Source organism: Alligator mississippiensis, unplaced genomic scaffold, assembly GCF_030867095.1.
Source record: "Alligator mississippiensis isolate rAllMis1 unplaced genomic scaffold, rAllMis1 scaffold_69, whole genome shotgun sequence".
NCBI classification, from domain to species: Eukaryota; Metazoa; Chordata; order Crocodylia; family Alligatoridae; genus Alligator; species Alligator mississippiensis.
Window position 1 is genome coordinate 75001 of NW_026775310.1, and position 10000 is coordinate 85000.

Consider the following 10000-nt stretch of genomic DNA (forward strand, 5'->3'; position numbering starts at 1 on the left):
CGACTATCATCGCTGGGGAAGGTAATCTCCCCGGTGCTGCCCCTGGGTTTGGGGTGCCGGGACCCCACCCTGCGACACGTGCGCTCGTTCCGCCGGCAGGTAACGATCCAGCCGGCGGCGGGAGCGCAGCTGGGGGCGGAGGGATCCCTCCAGGTAATGTTTGGGGGGGCCCTGCACCGCATCTTCTTCACGGTGGGGGACCTGCGGTGTTACAAGTGCCGCGGGGTAGGGCACCTCCGCCAAGAATGCCCCTTGGGGCAAGCGCGGCGGCCACCGCAGGCCCCCGCCAGTGGAGGGGGGGGCCCTGCCACCGGCCCCCCCAGCCCCCCCGGCCCTGGCGGGAGCCCTGGCGGGAGCCCCCCAGCGGCAGAGCCCCCCTCGGCCTCGGCCTCGGCCTCGGCCTCGGCCTCGGCCGCAGTCACCGGGGGGCAGGGAGCAGGAGACGGGGAGAGGGAGGTAGGCCCCGAGCCGGGCCCAGTCCCGGCTTCAGCCCCAGCCCCAGCCCCAGCCCCAGCCCCAGCCCCGGCCCGGGGCCAAGCGTCCACCGCGGGCAAGCCTCCGGGCCATAGAGAGGACCACCCTGCGGGCGAGCGGGCGGGCCCCCCCCCTCCTCCATCGGGGCGGGCCCAAAAGAGAAAGGCCGCGGAGCAGCTCGATCCCTCCCTAGAGGAGGGCCCCCCCTCGGACACAGGCGAGGAGGGGGAGGGGGCCGACGTGCAAAAGGCCCCCTCACCAGCCAGCAGAGCTGCTCCGGAAGACCCCCCCCCTCCCGAGAAAGTGCGGGTAATCCCCGTGGAGGAGGCCCCAGAAAGAGAGAGAGAGAGAGAGAGAGAAAGAGAGAGAGAAAGAGAAGGAGAGGAGGAGCCCATGCGGGAGGAGCCCCCTGAGCCTGCCATCGCGGAGGTAGGGCCCTCCCCAACAGCAACAGCAACAGCAACAGCAACAACAACAGAAACAGCACTAGCAGCTTCAACCTCAAGCTCAGCGCCCCTCCCCCCCCTCAGCGAAGAGACCCTGGGGCTCACCCCGGTGAGCTCCGGCACGGGTCCCGAGGGGGAGGCCCTCCCCGCCCCCAGTCAAGCCGCCCCTGCGGCACCTGACGGGGAGGAAGAGCAGGGGCCAGGTTCCCCCCCCCCCACCCCCACCCCCACCCCCACCCCCAGCCAGGCCCCCCGCGAAGGGGCTGCAGATCTCCCTCGGGCCGAGTCGGAGAGCCAAGCGGACCGAGAGGTCCAGATGGAGGCCGAGGAAGCCTCCGCCGGAGGCGCGGCGGAGGCGGCGGAAGCCAGCCAGCCAGGCCCCACTGGACCTGACCAGGCTGAGGATGCGGGGGGGTCAGCAGGCAGCGTTGAGCCTGCAACCCCCCCAGCCCCAGCCCCAGCACCAGCAGCAGTCTCCAGGGAGGACCTGGTGGCCTTCTTGGAGCGGGAAAGCACCCGGCGCGCTCCGGCCCGGGTGCAGCTGGCCCTGGACTGCTGGGGCGACTTTAACAGCATCCTCGAGGCCACGAGGGCGCTGGTGAGGGAGGGGAAGGGGCCGAACAGATGCAACGCCCGGGTGTACACCCGGGCCCGGTCCATGTACGACGCCCTGACGGTGTACGGGCGCGGGGCCGGGTACCGGCTGGGCGTTGCCCTGCGCGAGCCCCCGGCCGAGCCATCGGAGCCCCCTCCCGCCAGCCATGACGTCGCTTAACATCGCGACCCTCAACGTCCGAGGCTGCAGGCAGGGTCTCCGGAGGAGCCAGGTGTTCTCCTTCCTGCGGGAGGGGGGCTACTCGGTGGCTTTCCTCCAGGAGACCTGGACGACTCCGGCCGACGCCGCCGCCTGGCGGCTGGAGTGGGGAGACGGGGTTTTCCTGAGTCACCTGTCGGCCACCTCGTGCGGGGTGGCCACCCTGTTCTCCCCGAGCCTGCGGCCGGAGATCTTAGAGGACGTTGAGGCGGTGCCGGGCCGCCTGCTCCACGTCCGGGCCCGAGCGGCGGGGACGGTAACGAACTTTGTGAACGTGTACGGCCCCGCCGCGGAACCGGACGCGGCGGATTTTTTCCGCCGGGCGGCCGACTACCTGGGCACCTTGAGCCCTCGCGAGAGCCTGGCCTTAGGCGGGGACTTCAACGTCACCCTCGAGGAACAGGACCGCTCGCGCAGGCAACGGTGCCGGGCCGCCGCGGACGCCCTCAGGGGGATCCTGGAGGAGCACTCCCTGGTGGACGCCTGGCGAGTCTGTCACCCCGACGGCCCCCCGGCCCCCACGTACGTGCGGGTGGGGGGGGAGCGGGCGAGCCACTCCCGGTTGGACCGGATTTACATCTCGCCCCGCGTGGATGCCCGAGCCGTGTCCTGCAGAGTGAGGCCGGCCCCCTTCAGCGATCACCATCTGGTGTGCGCCCGGGTGGCGTTTGGCCCCGGGCGGCGGGGGTCGGCCTACTGGCACTTTAACAACAGCCTGCTGGAGGACCCGAGCTTCGGAGCGGCCTTCCGGGAGTTCTGGTTGGCCTGGCGCGGGCAGCGGCAGTCTTTCCCCTCGGCTCGGGGATGGTGGGACGGGGGGAAGGCGCGCATCCGGCTCTTCTGCCGCAGCTACGCCCGGGGGCACACCCGGGAGCGGGAGGCGGCCATAGAGCGGCTCGAGCGGGAAGTGTTGGAGCTGGAGAGGCGCCTGGTCGCCGACCCGCAGGATCCGTCCCTCTGCGGAGAGTGCAGGGAGAGGCGGGAGGAGCTGAGAGCCCTGGAGGACCGCCGCGCACGCGGCGCGTTCGTCCGCGCGCGAGTCCACCTCCTGCGGGAGATGGACCGCGGCTCCCGTTTCTTCTACGGCCTGGAGAAGCAGAGGGGGGCCAAAAAGCACATCACTTGCCTGCTGGCGGATGATGGCACCCCCCTCTCGGCCCCGGGAGAGCTGCGAGTTCGCGCGAGGGCCTTCTACGGAAGGCTCTTTTCCCGGGAGCCGACCGAGGCGACGGCCCGCAGCGCGCTCTGGGAGGAACTGCCGCAGGTGGGCGCGGGCGACCGTGACCGGCTGGAGGCTCCTCTCACCTTGGCCGAGCTCACGCTCGCCCTCCGTCTCATGCCCGGCAACAAGGCGCCGGGGCTGGACGGGCTCACCACGGAGTTCTACCGGGCCTTCTGGGACGTGCTCGGCCCGGACCTTGCCGCGGTCTGGGCCGAGGCCGAGGCTCGCGGGGAGCTCCCCCTGTCGTGCAGGAGGGCGGTGTTGACTCTCCTGCCGAAGAAGGGAGACCTCCGCGACCTGAGGAACTGGCGTCCCGTGTCCCTCCTCTGCACGGACTATAAGGTGGTGGCGAAGGCCGTCTCGCTGCGCCTGCGGTCCGTGCTGGCGGACGTGATCCATCCCGACCAGACGTACACGGTGCAAGGTCGCTCCATCTTCGACAACCTGTACCTGGTGCGGGACCTCCTGGAGCTGGCGCGCCGGGAGGGCCTGTCGTTCGGCCTGCTCTCCCTCGATCAGGAGAAGGCGTTCGACAGGATGGACCACGGGTATCTGACGGGCACGCTGCGGGCCTTCGGCTTCGGACCGCGCTTTGTGCGGGCTCTCCAGGTACTGTACGCCTCCGCGGAGTGCCTGGTTAAGCTCAACTGGTCCCTGACGGAACCCATCCCGTTCAGGCGGGGGGTGCGTCAAGGCTGCCCGATGTCGGGCCAGCTGTACGCGCTAGGCCTGGAGCCCTTCCTGTGCCTCCTGCGGAGGCGGGTGGCCGGGTTGGCGCTGCGGGAACCGGCGCTGCGGCTGGTCCTCTCGGCGTACGCCGACGACGTGCTCCTCGCGGTCCAGGGCCCGGAAGATCTGGAGCGGGTGGCGGCCTGCCAGGCGGTTTATTCGGCGGCCTCCTCCGCCCGGGTCAACTGGGCCAAGAGCTCCGGGCTGACGGTGGGTGCCGGGTGGCAGGTGGGCTCGCTCCCACCCGCGCTCCGGGGCATCGAGTGGAGCGCGGGCCCGCTGCTCTACCTGGGGGTCTACCTGAGCCCCACGGACCCCTCCCCCCCGCAGAATTGGGCAGACCTAGAACTGAGGGTGGCGAGGCGGATCGGGGCGTGGACGGGGCTGCTGCGGTGCCTGTCCCTCCGGGGCCGGGCGCTGGTGTTGAACCAGCTGATCCTGTCCATGCTCTGGTACCGCTTCAATACCCTCCCCGTGCCCCCCGAGGTTCTTGCCAGGCTCCAGAGACGGGCGCTGGGGTTCTTCTGGCCAAGACGGCACTGGGTCTCTGCACGGGTGCTGACCCTCCCCTTGCGGGAGGGGGGGCAGGGCCTGGTGTGCCTCCGCAGCCAGGTCCTGACGTTCCGCCTCCAGGCCCTGCAGAGACTGCTGTACAGTGACGGTAGCCACGCGGCGTGGAGCCTGTTGGGGCGCGCCTTCCTCCGCCGCCTCCGGGGGCTCCGATACGACCGGCAGCTCTTCTTCCTGCGCGGCCTGGAGCTCGTGCGGGTGGCGGGGGAGCTGCCGGCCTTTTACCGAGACCTCCTCAAGGCCTGGGGGCTGATCTCCGCCTCCAGGTCTCCGTCGCGGGTGGCCAAGGACGGCGACCTGCTGGCCGAGCCGCTGTTCTTTAACCCGCAGCTGGCGGTCCCGGCGGCAGCCTCGCCAGAGGCCTCCCTGAGGATGGCCCGGGTGGGCGTCACCCGGCTCGGAGACCTCCTGGACTACGACGAGCGAGGATGGCTGGGCCCCGCGGCGCTGGCCCGGCGCACGGGCCTGACCATAGGGCGTGCAACTTGCTCGCGCCTAGTCCGGGAGGTGAAAGCTGCGCTGCCCGCAGACGCCCTTGCCTACGTCGAGCGAGTCCTGCGAGAGGGCGGTCCCCGCCCTCCCGAATCCCCCAGCCCGGCGGAGTTCCTGATAGGGCCCGCCCAGCGGCCGGCCCCGAGGCACTCCGCCCCTCACCACCTCTGCAGGCTGGGGGACACCCCGCCGGTCCGCTTCTCGACGGCCCACCGGCGCCAGCTCTACACGCTCGTCCGCAGGACGCTCCACCACGCCGCCCTCGCGTCCCGCCAAGACACCCAATGGCGGGACTACTTTGGCGAGGGCGTGGCCGACGGTCCCCGGTGGCTCAGCGTCTACTCGGAGCTCGTCCCGAGAGCCGCCGGGGACCTAGGCTGGCGGCTCCTTCACGGGGCCGCCGCGACGGGCGTGTATCTGGCGCGGATTGACACCATCTCCGACCGATGCCCGTTTTGTGACGAGAGGGAGACCCTGGCGCACCTGGTCCTCGAGTGCGCCAGGCTGCAGCCCCTGCACCTCCTCCTCCAGAACCTGCTCCTCAAGTTCTGGCTGCACTATTCCCCGCACCTGTTTATTTACGCACTCCCCATCCGTCGCCCCACCCGGGCCCGGGACCGACTGGTCAACCTCCTCCTGGCTCTGGCCAAGCTCGTCATCTGGCTATCCAGGAAGGAGGCTCTGGCCGGGAAGGCTCCCGGGCACCTCGGGGCGTTTTTCCTCGGTGTCCTGCGCGCCCGCCTCCGAGCGGAGCACCACTGGGCGGTAGCCGCCGGCAAGCTGAAGCAGTTTGCGGGCCGGTGGGCGCTGTCCGGGGTGCTCTGCTCCCTGTCCCCCGGGGGAGCACTCGTTTTGAACCTTTGACCCCCCACGTGCACACCCTGTTTTTCTTTCAGTTGTCCCCCGCAATGTTTTATTTTCTGAAACCGGGAGCCCAGCCGCCAAGAAACCAACAGCGGCGGAGCCCGGACAATCTTTTTTCAGCTTCGGCTGAGGACTAACCGCCCGTCCGGCAACCAGCCGGTGCCGCCAGTCAAATCGGCCGCCGCAACCGGGGCGGCCCCCAGCTACTAACAGGGTAAGAGTAACTAACAATAGTCCCGGCCGGAGCTCCCACGTTAACCGCTCCCAACGCAACCGAGCAGAAGTTTTCCAAGTCCCACGGCGGACACCAGGTCCTCCCGGTTCCCCGTCAGGAGAGCCCCGCCACTCCTGGGGAAGCAAGCACCGCTGCCTGCCCGACCTCCGAGCCCATCACCGGGGGGGGGGGCGGGAGCCGGAATCGCGGGCCAGAGCCTGGAACTCTCGCACGGCCAGGCCCGCCGGATCGGGGCACGCTGCCTCCACGCTCGGTTGACAAGGCAGCGCGGCACGGTTCTTTTGCCCCGGAGGTTCCTCTGACCGACTTTCTGGAACCGAACATGGGCATTTAGGGTCCTGAAAACCGAGTCCCCCAAAATCTCCGCGAACCTTTCTTGGCAATATTGTAGATGCGGCACCCGGCCCAGCCACCGGGGCCAACCGCCGAAAGTGTCCGCCCTCCTGGAGCGAAGGCCCGGGCAAGGCCCGTTTGAAAAACCTCATACGGACTTCCGGAGCGCGAGCCCGGGCGCCAGGTCGACCCAGGGCCGACCTCCCGGGCCCCAGAGAGGCACGTCTCCGCCGCGGAAGCCGCCTGATGCCCGCGCCGAAGGCCCCCGGGCCCGCCCGGCCTCCGCGCAGGGCACCGGGGAGAAGTAGGAATCGTGGCCGGGCTCCTGGAACTCCTGCCCGGCCTGCCCCGCGGAAGCATGCCGGGTTCTCCCGCCGCGCCGTGCAGGTTCTTCCGCCCCTCGCCGGGGTAGCCGGGCTCCAACCGCTGGGCCCCGCAGCCTGGAAGGGCCCCTGCGAGTCGCCCCCCGGCCTGCACGCCCGCCGTGCAGTCGACCGGGTCGAAGCCGGAATCGCGGCCGGGTTCCTGGAACTCTCGCCCGGCCTGCCCGCCCGGCCCGCCCCCCGGGCCGGGGCTCCAGTCGACTTGGAGCCAAACTCGGTTTTGACCCCCTCCTGCAGCACGGTCCGGCCCCGGAGGTTCCTCCGTCCGACCTCCTGGAACCCAAGATGGGCATCCAGGGTCCCGAAATCCGTGTCCCCGAAAATCTCCGCGAACCTTTCCTGGCAATATTGTAGATGCGGCACCCGGCCCAGCCACCGGGGGCAACCGCCGAAAGTGTCCGCCCTCCTGGAGCGAAGGCCCGGGCAAGGCCCGTTTCAAAAACCTCATACGGACTTCCGGAGCCCGAGCCCCGGCGCCAGGTCGACCCAGGGCCGACCTCCCGGGCCCCAGAGAGGCTCGTCTCCGCCGCGGAAGCCGCCCGCCGCCCGCGGCGAAGGCCCCCGGGCCCGCCCGGCCTCCGGGCAGGGCACCGGGGAGAAGTAGGAATCGTGGCCGGGCTCCTGGAACTCCTGCCCGGCCTGCCCCGCGGAAGCATGCCGGGTTCTCCCGCCGCGCCGTGCAGGTTCTTCCGCCCCTCGCCGGGGTAGCCGGGCTCCAACCGCTGGGCCCCGCAGCGTGGAAGGGCCCCTGCGAGTCGCCCCCCGGCCTGCACGCCCGCCGTGCAGTCGACCGGGTCGAAGCCGGAATCGCGGCCGGGTTCCTGGAACTCTCGCCCGGCCTGCCCGCCCGGCCCGCCCCCCGGGCCGGGGCTCCAGTCGACATGGAGCCAAACTCGGTTTTGACCCCCTCCTGCAGCACGGTCCGGCCCCGGAGGTTCCTCCGTCCGACCTCCTGGAACCCAAGATGGGCATCCAGGGTCCCGAAATCCGTGTCCCCGAAAATCTCCGCGAACCTTTCCTGGCAATATTGTAGATGCGGCACCCGGCCCAGCCACCGGGGGCAACCGCCGAAAGTGTCCGCCCTCCTGGAGCGAAGGCCCGGGCAAGGCCCGTTTCAAAAACCTCATACGGACTTCCGGAGCCCGAGCCCCGGCGCCAGGTCGACCCAGGGCCGACCTCCCGGGCCCCAGAGAGGCTCGTCTCCGCCGCGGAAGCCGCCCGCCGCCCGCGGCGAAGGCCCCCGGGCCCGCCCGGCCTCCGGGCAGGGCACCGGGGAGAAGTAGGAATCGTGGCCGGGCTCCTGGAACTCCTGCCCGGCCTGCCACGCGGAAGCATGCCGGGTTCTCCCGCCGCGCCGTGCAGGTTCTTCCGCCCCTCGCCGGGGTAGCCGGGCTCCAACCGCTGGGCCCCGCAGCCTGGAAGGGCCCCTGCGAGTCGCCCCCCGGCCTGCACGCCCGCCGTGCAGTCGACCGGGTCGAAGCCGGAATCGCGGCCGGGTTCCTGGAACTCTCGCCCGGCCTGCCCGCCCGGCCCGCCCCCCGGGCCGGGGCTCCAGTCGACTTGGAGCCAAACTCGGTTTTGACCCCCTCCTGCAGCACGGTCCGGCCCCGGAGGTTCCTCCGTCCGACCTCCTGGAACCCAAGATGGGCATCTAGGGTCCCGAAATCCGTGTCCCCGAAAATCTCCGCGAACCTTTCCTGGCAATATTGTAGATGCGGCACCCGGCCCAGCCACCGGGGGCAACCGCCGAAAGTGTCCGCCCTCCTGGAGCGAAGGCCCGGGCAAGGCCCGTTTCAAAAACCTCATACGGACTTCCGGAGCCCGAGCCCCGGCGCCAGGTCGACCCAGGGCCGACCTCCCGGGCCCCAGAGAGGCTCGTCTCCGCCGCGGAAGCCGCCCGCCGCCCGCGCCGAAGGCCCCCGGGCCCGCCCGGCCTCCGGGCAGGGCACCGGGGAGAAGTAGGAATCGTGGCCGGGCTCCTGGAACTCCTGCCCGGCCTGCCCCGCGCATGCATGCCGGGTTCTCCGGCCGCGCCGTGCAGGTTCTTCCGCCCCTCGCCGGGGTAGCCGGGCTCCAACCGCTGGGCCCCGCAGCCTGGAAGGGGCCCTGGGAGTCGCCGCCGGCCTGCACGCCCGCCGTGCAGTCGACCGGGTCGAAGCCGGAATCGCGGCCGGGTTCCTGGAACTCTCGCCCGGCCTGCCCGCCCGGCCCGCCCCCCGGGCCGGAGCGCCAGTCGACATGGAGCCAAACTCGGGGTTGACCCTCGCCTGCAGCACGGTCCGGCCCCGGAGGTTCCTCCGTCCGAGCTCCTGGAACCCAAGATGGGCATCTAGGGTCCCGAAACCCGTGTCCTCGAAAATCTCCGCGAACCTTTCCTGGCAATATTGCAGATGCGGCACCCGGCCCAGCCACCGGGACGAACCGCCGAAAGTGTCCGGCCTCCTGGAGCGAAGGCCCGGGCAAGGCCCGTTTGAAAAACCTCATACGGACTTCCAGGGCCGGAGCCCCGGCGCCAGGTCGACCGCGGGCCTCCCTCCCGGGGCCCAGCACGGCTCGTCTCCCCCGCGGGAGCAGCCCGCCGCCCTCGCCGAAGGCCCCCGGACCTGCCCGGCCTCCGGGCAGGGCACCGGGGAGAAGCCGGAATCGCGGCCGGGCTCCTGGAACTCTCGCCCGGCCAAGCCGCTCGGCCCGCCCCTGGGCCGGAGCTCCAGTCGACATGGAGCCAAACTCGCGGTTGAACCTCTCCTGCAGCACGGTCCGGCCCCGGAGGTTCCTCCGTCCGAGCTCCTGGAACCCAAGATGGGCATCTAGGGTCCCGAAACCCGTGTCCCCGAAAATCTCCGCGGACCTTTCTCGGCAATATTGTAGATGCGGCACCCGGCCCAGCCGCCGGGAGCAACCGCCGAAAGTGTCCGGCCTCCTGGAGCGAAGGCCCGGGCACGGCCCGTTTGAAAATCCTCATACGGACTTCCAGGGCCGGAGCTCGGGAGCCAGGTCGACCCCGGGCCTCCCTCCCGGGCGTTAGGGCGGCTCGTCTCCCCCGCGGGAGCAGCCCGCTGCCCGCGCCGAAGGCCCCCGGACCCGCCCGGCCTCCGGGCAGGGCACCGGGGAGAAGCCGGAATCGCGGCCGGGCTCCTGGAACTCTCGCCCGGCCAAGCCGCTCGGCCCGCCCCTGGGCCGGAGCTCCAGTCGACATGGAGCCAAACTCGCGGTTGAACCCCTCCTGCAGCACGGTCCGGCCCCGGAGGTTCCTCCGTCCGAGCTCCTGGAACCCAAGATGGGCATCTAGGGTCCCGGAAACCGTGTCCCCGAAAATCTCCGCGGACCTTTCTCGGCAATATTGTAGATGCGGCACCCGGCCCAGCCACCGGGACGAACCGCCGAAAGTGTCCGCCCTCCTGGAGCGAAGGCCCGGGCACGGCCCGTTTGAAAAACCTC